Source organism: Brassica napus, chromosome C3 (assembly GCF_020379485.1).
Source record: "Brassica napus cultivar Da-Ae chromosome C3, Da-Ae, whole genome shotgun sequence".
Taxonomy (NCBI): Eukaryota; Viridiplantae; Streptophyta; class Magnoliopsida; order Brassicales; family Brassicaceae; genus Brassica; species Brassica napus.
Genome location: NC_063446.1, coordinates 48,036,533 through 48,049,775, shown reverse-complemented (window position 1 = coordinate 48,049,775; position 13,243 = coordinate 48,036,533).

Genomic DNA, 13,243 nt, shown 5'->3' with positions numbered 1-13,243 from the left:
CTGTCAGCTGCATAGTTCTTGATTGTTCAAGAAACAGAGATACTCGCAGAATCAGATGGGTAAAGCTCCCAAAATGATCTCTGCATGAGACCATGCTTGACTCTGTTGTTCCTCACAAGAGAACGAACACCGGCGGCCATCCCCGAAAATCTTGAACACAGAATCCATGGTGTGAATCACTGGCGGTCGAGGAGGAAAGCTGGAGCACGGAGACGCGAGTAGACAGCTTGGAGAGGCCAACCCGGCGGAGACGTCTTGGATCGAGAAAAAAGTTAGAGGTTGAGACAGAGAGCTTTAACCAAGTGACGGCTCCGACACTTCACCCATAGACGCCATGACCGGAGATCGTGAGGAATCGGACAAGAGGGATTCGTGTAGTGGTGGAATGACACATCGTGAACGGTGATGAAGGCATCAAAGGGCTGAATCCTGCGCCATTACTCTCATTCGCTGATACCGAGAAGGAAACTGCAGTCGACGAACATAGCCCAGCCTCTGTAATCAGACATCAGTTAAGGTTCTATATCTTCGCCGCAGAGAGAAGAAGGAGAACGAAAGAGAATTATGATTAGTGATTGTGGATAAGAATTGAGAAAGTGATTTTTACTCTCTTTTTTTTTACTTTTGGTTTTGAAATTTAAACAATTAATCAATAAACCAAGATATTTTTAGTTGAGAAAGAAATGAGAGTAACAAAGAGAATGTAGTGTTGGAGGAATATATGACAACCAACACCTTTAAAGTGTGTGGCAAATGGATTGTGTTCATTCTTGCAATTGAAAACACAAAAGTGACCAAGGGTGTAAATGTTTCATAAGAAAATAGTTAGTTAAATACAATTTAGCTTTAGATTAATATGTATCTCCACTAACCAAATTACCATTATATCATTGTGAGAGGTATAATTCTCTTTGAAAAACCAATGGCAAATAAGTAATATTCCAAGATAGTTTAAGGGCAAAAGTTAAAAATGTTCCTTTTTAATAGTATTGATGGTTCTTTTTTTAATGGGTGATTAATATTGAAAACAACTCATGCCAGTAACGGTTCAACCCAGGCCCTATTCAAATTAGATAATATGCACGGCGCCTTCCATTTTTTTTATAAGCTTAAAAAACTCCATAAGTTTTTTGGACCACATATCATTATTTACTATGCTGATGCCATGAGTCCTACCTACAAATATGATGTCGTGTCTATATTATGAACATAGATGTCAACTTCATTATGCTTCATCGTTACTTTGGTGTTGTTTAAAATCAGAGGATCGTGTCCTTCTCCTAGTTCTTGTGAATCTGTTTGAAATGATCTCCTCCGATCTACCCCAATGAACCATCCCCATTAACTTAGCATTAACGGGGCCTCTCTCCACAGAAGATCAGGGTTTCTAAATTATGAAGACCATGTCGATAGCAATTTCTAATGGATTGATAATATATTCCTTGTGGTCATCTAGATGCTCTCTGGCTCTAGATGAAATAGGCAATCCATCCTCACGGCTCGTTCTCTCCAGTTTCTATGTTGTTTTCTCTCTGGTTTTGCCTTCTGTCACGGCTATCGGTTATTTGTGTAGTGTTTGATTGCAATTTCATATTTTGACAAATCTGTTAACTTGTAGGCTACATGATGTTAAGTGATAGGTATTGATCGTATTGACTGTGTTTTAAATAGATAGTGTGTTGAATCCCGGCTTCACTGGTCCTTTTGATAACGGCTTCGTAAGCATATACATCTACTACTCACAGCTTATTGGCTGGTGATCATGTTGACAAGAGTAAAGAGTTTCATTAAATTCTTATTACCATTGAATTATTAAGAAACATTTAACCATTTCTTTGAATTTTTAAATTGGAAAAAGTCAATCCATGGTACACGAAAACTCCTTCATCTCCAAATAATTTTGGATTGGTGGGAACTTATAAACCACATGATCTTTATCTATAATATTTTTAGTTGGAACTGTCTAACCTAAAATTTAACGCCTAAAAGAGATACACCGGAAGCATAGTCCATTAGTAGTATTCCTTTCCGAGACAAATGATAAGAAGCGCTTGTTGTATATAATTCATTCTGATCTAGGATTTGATTATTTGTTTACCGTTGAGCCACTGACTAAAGAAGATGTTTATCTTTTTTTTATGGATGATTTTCAGATTAAGCTTTTGTTTTTGAATAATTGAATGATTGACGTTGAAGAAGACATTGATGGAATAAAATTCTTTACGACATTTGTTGATGGGAACCCTGTTTTAGAAATAAGATAAAATTTTGGAAACGTCTTACGCGTTTTGCCATTGTGAGAACTGGGCCATGGTTCATGATCGAAGATTTTAATAATACTACTGGGCATAATAAAAAGGAAGCAGGCATGCAATGCTTTGATAGCTCGGTTTTGACTTTCAATCAGATGATGATTGTTGAATTCTGGAATTTTATTTTCTGGAAATATGATGTCTTGGGTAAGAAAAAGAGGACGGTCACCGTCAGAAGTCGTTTAGATCGAGCTGTTGTGAACGAAGACTGGCACATAAATTTAATACATTACTATTTTTAGTATTTATGTCTGTGGAGATCAGATCATCGTCTAGTCCTAGATAACATCCTTGTAAAACAAATAAAGGAAATAATTTTTTTTTTTTAATTTATAAGTGTTAGTTGGAAAGCGAAGATATCAAACATGAGATTTTTGAGGGATGGAATATACCAGAAATCTTGACCTATGCGAATATAATGGCTCATATCTCGATTTTCCGTTGATTCTGTGGAGGAGACAAAATTATATAAATTCCAAAAAGCAAGTGGAGGAACTAAATGAATAAGTGAAGGCGACAATTGAGGAGAGATCAACAGCTTTGAAGAAACTATCTGATACTTTTAAGGCTGAGGAAATTTTATGGAAACAAAAATAGAGTCTGTTGGTTGCGAGAGAAAGATAGGAACTCAATTTTTTTCATGCTTTGACAAAGCAAAGGCGCACCAAGAATAAAAGTACGAGTTTAATGGATGATTCGGGTAATATGATTGACTTGATTAGTGAAGATCTTACTACTCCCATTATATAATGGGAAGCCAAGCTAGCCATATTTGCGATCCCTCCGAGAAAGGAATCTAGGCCAGATGAGATGACAACATTATTCTATCAGAAATTCTGGGATTTAACATGTATGTTTAATTTATTACTCTTCAATGGCATTATGGCTCAAGTATTGAATGGTACAAAAAAATTTATCATACCGAAGAAAGATAAGCCTACTGAGATGGCCGATATTTTGCCAATCACTAGTTTGTCTAACTTGAGCTACAAAATAGTCTCCAAGGTCTTATGCCAACGGCTAAAAAAGCATTTCTATATCGTATTTACGAAACACAGCCAACCTTTGTTATTGGAAGACAAATCACAAATAACATTATGATTTCTCAAGATATGTTTCATGCGCTTAGAACAATACTGGGAGGGATGAATAAGAGATTAGCAATTAAAACGGACATGAGCAAGCATACGATATAATGAAATGGGTGTTCTTAAGATTTGTAATGCAAAATGGAGAATCAGGGGAAGATAACAGAGATTCTTGTTTCACGCGCTACCCCTCCGATATCTTACTTTCATTTCGCTGATGATAGCCTTTTTCTATAAGGAGGAAACCCGTGAATATGAAGAATTTATCAAAGCAGTAAGGATATATGGAATAGCTTCGGGACAATGTATCAACCTTGATAAATTATATATACTCTTTGGTAAGAGAGTCCCTGGAAATGTGAAGCAATCGATCAAAGATGCACTAGGAATTCAGAATGAAGGTGGAATGGGATCCATTGGCTATACGTGAAGATATTAGTGAATAAAAAAAGCAAGTTGTTTGCTTTTAAAGGATAAGAACAAAAAAAGTAAATGGATGGCCGGCGGCCTGGTAACTGTCAAAAGGAGTAAAGGAGGTTCTCATCAAATCGATTGCGTTAGCACTCTCCAAACTATGTTATGTCCATCTGTCTGCTTCCTTTAGACATTTGTGAAAACTAAATAGTGTCATTGCATGCTTTTGGTGGAGTTTGAATCCACCAAAAGAGATCTTTATGGGGTAAAATGGGAGAAACTATGTTTACTAAGAGATGAGTGTGGCCTTGGTATACTTAATAAATGACTTATACCATGGTCTAAAAGAGGTATAATCCATGGTATATCAGTTTTACTCGCTTGTTTCTTGTTTCCGGTTAGACAATTTATTTACTGGTTAGACAATGTGTCCTCTTTCCTGTTGTAGTCGTTTGGTTAGACAGTTTTAATCAAAGTACTACATATCCGAACATGAAAATACTACATACTGAAACATGAAAATAGTACATATCTGAAACGTTCAAAACTTGAAATACAAATATCTGAAACATGAAATGCTACATATCCGAAATATTAAATACTACAAAGCAGTCAATAAGTTTGTTTTCTAAAACATGAAAATACTACAGACCCGAAACCTCATCATAGATCTCGGCAGCTAAATTAATACGCATTGTCGAAATGCACTTGTCATATAGTCCTTCAAATCCATAGCCAATCGCCTATCATATACTTCAGAGCGTAAACACCACCGTCACCAGGGTCTTCATTCTTGGGCACACTTTTAAGTCTTGAAATCTTGAACTGCTGTGAATTCTTCTTCCGCAGCTTTTCTTGAACCATTTCATTCAGAAATAAAGGAATCATCTTGGGGAAGGACGACACTCTTCTAGAAGGTATGTGTTGCTCGGGACAACTGTATGTATGCTGTCGTAAACATGGATTATTTCTTCAAAAGATCCACTTCTAAAGCGACACAATGGTTACCATTTATCAAGTGGCAAAGATACAATCGATCCACATCCATCAGCCACTTTTTGTTGTCGGAAAACTCTGGTGGGTAATTTCCATTGAAGACCTTCTTGTAAGTATCTGAGAACTCCCACGTCTTTGGATCATATTTCTTGTAGTCCCTGACCCACATCTTGACAAACAGTGCTCAAGAAAAGTTATCCTTGACGAAGAGTATGGTGAAGGGTCCTTCATAGATCTTTTATGAAACATAAGCATTGCAGATGTCATATGCTGTAAATAAAAAAAGATTCCAAATTGCGAGTGTCAACACTAATAAAAAGAATGTCTTACAGAATCCTTGTCCATGTTCATACAATTAAAAACGATAAACTTACAGAATCTGTTAGCCACCTGGATTCATCTGTTTCCCAATCTTTTCTTGGCGTTGTTAGCTAGAAGTGAGCGTCTGAATGGGATGTGCCTACATCTTCGTCATCACTGAAATGAGTAAAAAAAAACCTCTAGTTAGTTTAACAGTAATGGATCATGAAGAACAAATAAGACATGATAATCATTACACTTACGCATGAGTTCGCGGGAAATCCAGTAATTTCTTCCATTTTGTCTCAGAAACTTTATCTGAAGGATCATAGTAAGCTTTAGATAGAGTCACTTGTTATGATCCTCTTCACAGTTGACTTCCCTACATTTGGATAGACTTGAGTCTTTGTCAGTTGTGGCTTGCGTGTTTTCAAAGGTCCATCCAAGAATGATGCCACCAAGTGGTCTAATGTGGCATCTAGTTTACCATATTTGTTCTTGTCTTCTGAACTAGACCATGTTTCAGCAGAATCTCTAAGTTGTGGAACTACATTCTTCTCCTCTTTCATGTTTTTCAATATTCCAGCGGGTATTTTTCTTTGATTTTTTCAACAACCTTCTCACCATCAGTGTCAAGTAGAACATGAGACATTAGCTTGACCTCGGAATTTTGGCTTTCTTTCTAACCACACATTGTACTGCCGCATCCAAATGTGATGGTGCCTTGTCTTGGACCATCCATGACTATTATAGTATATAGAAAACATATAAATTTAATTTTGACTAGTTAGTTACTTTAACCTGAAATAGACATACTAGCAAGGGAAGCAAAACACTAACCGGGTCATTGATGTTGACTTCATCTTCTTGGTTTACAAAGTGTGCATCATTTTTGGGGGCAATAGCTTGCATCTTCTCTCTAAGTTTAGCAATTTCTTTTCTAAAGTTGAGATTTGCTTGCCAAGTACCAGCTCGATTTGACCAACTCTTGCATTTACTTTTCCGTCAGTCTTTGTGTCTACTGCAGTCAACACCTTGGCATCATCCAATTGAAGGTATATGTCCGCTTCGGCCTTAACAGTGAGATGTCTGACACGAAACTACCAATCAAATCATGTAAAAACATTAGTATGAATACATTACAAGTAATATCTTTTAATAAGAGTTTACAATAATATAAGAAACTTAAACTTCTGGTGAACTTTTTTCTCTCTTTTATAAAACTGATCCCACTATATACGGCGATAGGATGGAGACCAAGGGAGAAGAGGAACTTAGTTATCCTCAATATGGTTCCCATATTCATGCCTAACAGGTATTGATTCATACATCCAGATGAGAAGAGCGTGAACATATCCACGAAGTGCATATTTTTTTCTTTCCATCATATGAAACAGCTTTAACTGAATTAACGAGGCTGGAGAATCCCACATGTCCCCAACCGTATCTGTCAATGCTTCTGCATCTAGGACTCTCTTTTCTTCTTCCAAAGGAATTCTGCTACCTGGAGAGATACCTAATACGCCAATCGATAAGACACAAAGCAAGCCAATCATTCTTCTCTTCTCAAATGACGGGAACAATTGGCGCAACTCAGATAGCATTGGACCATATGAAGGGGACACGCTAATCTATTCCCAAAACGCCTTATGATCAACCTCCACCTTATCATTGATGTCAAAAGTCTCACAATTTAAACATGTTATTTCACCAAACTCATATAGTTAAAACCTAATAGGCTGACCTTCTAGTAGAGACCATAACTCCTGAATATTATCCACAACCAGTTGGTTTGTCAGCAAATGGTTAAAAACTTGGGCTGACCATGTATAATCCATCTCTTACAACCTTACAATAACTCCAACAGAAGATGTCTTAATGGATTCTCACGCATATAAGCCAAGTGACAGTTATGATTCATTGAACAATGTAAATAATGTACAATGAAGTAAGGTACACATGAAAATTATATTTCCAGAAACTTATCTACAGTGGAGTCGATAGTTGCAAACACATAATTACCAAAATAAGAAACCCAAAATCAAATAACATATGTTGTTCGCACGGGTTCTAAATGGCACAAAAAACTGAGAAAAAGTGAATAAAGCAACGACCTTCAACGGAACTAAGAATTTGAAAAAGGGGATTTAAGGTGTGAATCGAAGGCTTTAGTGGTAGAGTAGAGTGCGGACATGACCGAATCAATGATGAATCATCCTAATAAGAAAGTGAATCTTGAGTTTGAGGATTTCACAATTTGGGATTTAGGGTTCTTGGGGTGAATCACGAGAAAGAGAGATGTCGTGGGGGAGAGAGTATTTACCTTTTCTTTGATCAACAAAAGCTTCTAGCTTATCGAGTCTCTTTCATTTGATGTATAAAATAAGTCATATTTGGTTTAATTCTATTTATCGATTGGGTATTTTGGATTTTTACTCACTTTTTCCTTCTTCTTTTTTTTGTATGTTATTCTAGTCATTACACAGGAAATGTATGTTATAATAAGTTAGTTTTCTTAATTAAATGCCAAAAGGTTGCAACTTTCCATGGAACTGATTCACAAAATCTAAAATAATTTGAGAATGGAAAAGACATATGTAGATTTTCTACCAATTATGATAAATCATATTTTTAATATAACAAACACAAGTAATAAAGGATAAAAGGTTGAAATAAAACATGTAACTAATCCCCTTTTTATTATTTGGAGAGCACTATTAACAATACACCTTTGTCCCATGTGTGATTAATAAAATTGTTATTGCTTAGGTGTCATCATAAGAATCCTTCTCACAGCCAATATTTAAAAGCTCTTCTTTGCCAAGATTAATTACATATAATGTCACTGCTTATTAAAACTACTAAGTTATTATACTATATGTTTTGTGCAGTAATGAATTCAACGTATGCTGAAGGAAATTAACTCTACCCGCAATAACGATTTCAGTTGTCTTTACCAAACATTAAACCATTTTGTTATACCTTAGTACATTATAAGAATAATCAATCCCTTATATATTGATCATGGAGAATTAAAACATGTTTTCGTAGCCACGTGTCATCACTAAGATGATTCTTAGAATCCTTAGAAAAATAAGCTGGTTCATATAAATAATAGAGTTAATGGTTGGACTTTTAAGTTCTACACAAAGGGAGGAAAGTAAGTGATTATAAAATCAGTGGTTACGGCATTGCCAAACCATATGATGTCTTGCTATTGACTACCTAAGGCAACTGTTAAAAAACTGACAACCACGGTCGCACAATTCTGGTGGAGTCCAGGAGGAAGCACAAGAGGAATGCACTGGAAATCATGGGATAAAGTATGTATAGATAAGGAGGATGGAGGACTAGGTTTTAAAGATATTACTGATTTCAACACAACGATGCTTGGAAAACAGTTATGGCGTCTGATTGAGAAGCCAAATACTTTATTTGCTCGGGTATTTAAAGGTCGGTATTACAGGAATGCCTCACCCTTGGAACCGATTCGTTCATATGCTCCTTCATATGGCTTGCGGAGTATCGTCTCAGCTAGATCTCTGGTAAGCAAAGGAATAATTAAAAGGGTGGGATCATGATCATCTATATCAGTACGGAATGATCCATGGCTCCCAACCACTCACCTGAGACCAGCAGGCAAAAATCAACACAATTTCGACCCAGAACTAAAAGTGGATTCTCTTATTGATCCTACTTCGCGAATATGGAATTCGCAGGCACTTCGGACTTTGGTGGATCCCCAAGATGTGAAAGCTATAGAGAGTATACCACTGAGTAAAACCCAGATGGTGGACAGGGATGGATGGCATTTCACAAATAATGGGAAGTATACGGTTAAATCAGGATATCAGATAGAACGGGTTTATCCAGATAGGGAAAGACCACCTTTAATGTTGGGACCCACAATTGATACTTTGAAGGCATTCTGTTAGAACATACAGTGTCCCCCGAAGTGAAAGCATTTTCTATGGCAATTGGTGACAGGATGTCTAGCAGTCAAGAAGAACCTGAAAGTGAGAGGACTACAAGGGGATATATGTTGTGCACGTTGTGGAGCGGAGGAGGAATCAATCAATCATGTGTTCTTTGAAATGCCCTCCAGCACTCCAGGTTTGGGCTTTCTCTAGGATACCATCAAACCCATCTATTTTCCCAACAAGCTCTCTCTTTACAAACATGGATCATCTCTTCTGGAGAGTTTCCCCATAGATGGATGATCATCAGTTTGCGTGGATACTATGGTATATTTGGAAAGGAATGAATAATAAAGTTTTCAGTAATTTGGATATGGATCCTAGGGACACGCTTAAATTGGCAGAAACAGAGTCAACTCTTTGGGCGGAAGCACATGTATTGAATGGAAATAGGATAGTATCTCCGGCAGAAGTTACGAATCCCACATTAATTCCAGGAAGATGGTGCTTTACAAATGGTTCCTGGAAGGCGAATGATATTTTCTCCGGACAAGGTTGGCTTAATACTCTAGAAGGATTTGATGGGCTATTAGGGGGCGCGGAATGTTCGGGCTTGTCTATCTCCTCTACATGCGGAGATAGAAGCACTAATCTGGGCAATGGAGTGTATGAAAAAATTACGTCAATTTCAGGTTACGTTTGCAACGGATTGTTTTCAATTGGTGAAGATGGTTTCGGAACCAGAAGAATGGCCAGCATTTGTGAATTGTTTGGAAGATATTAGGATCCTGAAAGAAGGTTTCATACGATCAGAGATTATCTATGTACCAAGGACGCAAAATTCAAGAGCGGACAGCCTAGCACGTAGTGTCAGGAAGCAACCGTATTTCGTCGTTCACATGGATCAAGATCTACCGGTGTGGTTCACAGAGTCAGTATGAGTCTGTATAAGCTAATGACCAAAAAAAAGATTAAATTTATTGATTACTTATTAATAGGATAGTTATATAAGAAATTTTATGAGCAACCGATTATATTAGAAATTATTATAGTTATCAAAGAAAGTATATGGCCACTAAGCACATAATATGTCCTGCCAAACAAAAATAAATGTCATATAGGTGCGGTTAGATTCGAAGAAAACAGTTACATAAGAAAAGATCATTACTGTTTCAGTATTGCTGGAAAATGAGAAGGACGAATTGTTTTATTCAGTGATCTATGCATTAAATAAAGAAGAGGAAAGGAGGGAGTTATGGAAGGATTTGAAAATACATGATTCACCTATTATTCGGGAACGTCCTTGGATGGTAGTTGGGGATTTTAATGAAACGCTGGCAATAGAAGAGCATTCAGTAAGTGATGAAGTGTCTCAAGGAATGCAAGAGTTTGAGAATGCTGTCAAATACTGTGGTCTTGTGGATGCTGCATCGCATGGACCTCTATTCACATGGACAAATAAGCGAGAGCAGGGGTTGATCTCAAAGAAGTTGGATAGAGTTCTCATAAATGATCATTGGATTGGAAAATATCCAAACTCTTATAGTGTCTTTGAAGGAGGAGGTTGTTCAGATTATCTAAGATGCAGGTCACATCTGAAGCTAGTTGGAAACCGTCCTCAGAGGCCTTTCAAGTTTGTATATGTTCTCGCTGAAATGGAAGGGTTCAGGCCAATGGTGGAACAATTCTTGAGAAGCACTGAACCAATATTTCTATCGACATCTGCAATGTTTAGATTCTCAAAGAAGATGAAAGCATTAAAGCCAGTGATCAGAAATCTAGCAAAGGAAAGAGTGGGTCATCTCTCACAAAGGACAGAAGAAGCTTTTGATGATCTGTGTGCAAAGCAGGAATGAGAAATCCTACGGAGCAGAATATGGTAGTAGAAAATAAAGCAGTTGCTAAATGGGAGAATCTGTCACAAATTGAAGATGAGTATCTAAAACAGAGGTCGAAGCTACATTGGCTAAAGGCGGGGGATAGAAATAATAAAGTGTACTATAGAGCAGTAACAGTTCGAGCCACTAGAAATTCGATTCATGAGATTCTTTGTAATGATGGTATTGTGGTAGACACTGCAGAAACAGTGAAGATTGAGGCGGAGAGATTTTTCAGGGAATTTTTACAGCATGAACCTCAAGACTTTGAGGAAATTACGGTGGAAAATCTTGAAGATATACTACCTTATCGCTGTACTGAAGAGGATAGTGCTCGGTTGATTAAGGAGGTAACTATAGAAGAGATTCAAAGGGTATTATTCTCAATGCCTAGAGACAAATCCCCTGGACCAGATGTGTATACGGTTGAGTTCTTTAAAGCGGCATGGCAGACAGTGGGACCAGAGTTCATCATAGCTGTAAAATCCTTCTTTGCAAAAGGAGTTTTACCAAAAGGAATCAACACAACTATCTTGGCTTTGATTCCGAAGAGATTAGAAGCACGGGAGATGAAAGATTACCGTCCTATCTCCTGCTGTAATGTACTGTATAAAGTGGTCTCCAAGATCATTGCCAATCGCCTGAAAACTACTCTGCCAGAATTCATAGCTCTGGATCAGTTGGCTTTCGTCAACGGTAGACTTCTGATCGAAAATCTTCTGCTTGCAACGGAGATAGTCAAGGAATATCATAAAGAATCAATATCAGAAAGATGTGCAATCAAGTTTGATATATCAAAGGCGTTTGATACAGTGCAATGGCCTTTTCTTCTTAGTACACTCAAAGCTATGAAATATCCGCAGGAGTTTATACACTGGATATCTTTGTGTGTGACAACAGCATCCTTCTTGGTACAAGTGAATGGCGAGCTTCCGTGATATTTTAGAAGTAGAAGACGCTTGAGACAGGGATGCGCCTTATCACCATACTTGTTTGTAATCAGTATGAATGTTCTATCAAATTTGCAAGATAAAGCTGCTTCGGAGAGGAGAATTGGTTACCATCCGAGATGTCAGAAGATGGCTCTGACACACATGAGCTTTGCAGATGATATATTGGTCTTCACAGATGGAAAGATCAGATCTCTAGACAGTATTGATGAGGTTTTTGAATATTTCGCAAAGATATCAGGACTGGAGATAAGTTTGGAGAAGTGTACATTCTATTTAGCTGGTGTGTCAGATGCAAGAAGACAGGAAATGGAGTCGAGATACTCAATACAATCAGGAAAGCTACCTGTGAGGTATTTGGGGCTTCCACTTCTTACAAAAAGGATGACGATAGCAGACTATAAGCCGTTACTGGATCGTATCAAAAGCAGGATCAGTTCATGGACAGCAAGACACTTATCTATGGCTGGTCGTCTGGCACTTATACATCAGTTATTGTCAGCATAACAAATTTCTGGATTTCGGCTTTTAGATTACCACAAGCATGCCTTAAAGAGGTGGAGAGAATATGTGAAGCATTTTGTGGTCAGGTCCGAGCTTGAATCCTAGAAAAGCAAAGGTTTCATCGGAAGCTATTTGTAAGCCAAAAACAGGAGGAGGATTGGGTATAAGATCAATGCGAGTGGTTAATGAAGTAGGCTGTCTTCGACTGATATGGAGAATTCTTACATCAACTCCATCTATATGGGTCAAATGGATTCAAACCTATCTAATCTGTGATGAGAATTTCTGGTCAATAAAAGATAAAACCAGCAAAGGTTCTTGGATGTGGAAAAACATCGTGAGAAAAATGGCTCAAGGGTTTTTCAAGAAAGAGGTGAAGAGTGGCAGTCAAACTTCATTCTGGTTTGATAATTGGAGCCAACTGGGAAAAATTTATGATCTGACAGGCCAGAGAGGACTTATAGATATCAGCAACAGTAGAAGAGGCTGTGAAAAACAGAAGGAGAAGAAGACATAGAGCAAATCATCTAATAGCTATTGAGAATCTGCTATTGCAGCAAGAACTTATATTGATCAATGAGGAAGAGGATAAGCCTCTTTGGAAGCAGAGTGAGGATACTTACAAAGACCATTTCAACTCTAAGAAGACTTGGAGTCAGCTAACAACAGTTTGTCCAGTGGTTGATTGGAGTGAAGCTATATGGTTTAAACACTCAACACCAAAATATTCATTTCTAGCGTGGCTAGAAATGCTAAATAGGCTTTCTACTGCAGACAGGATGACCAAATGGGATGCCGCAACAAACCCGGTGTGTGTTCTATGCAATGCAACCGATGAAACCAAGGATCATCTATACTTTGAATGTGATTATTCCAGAGAAATTT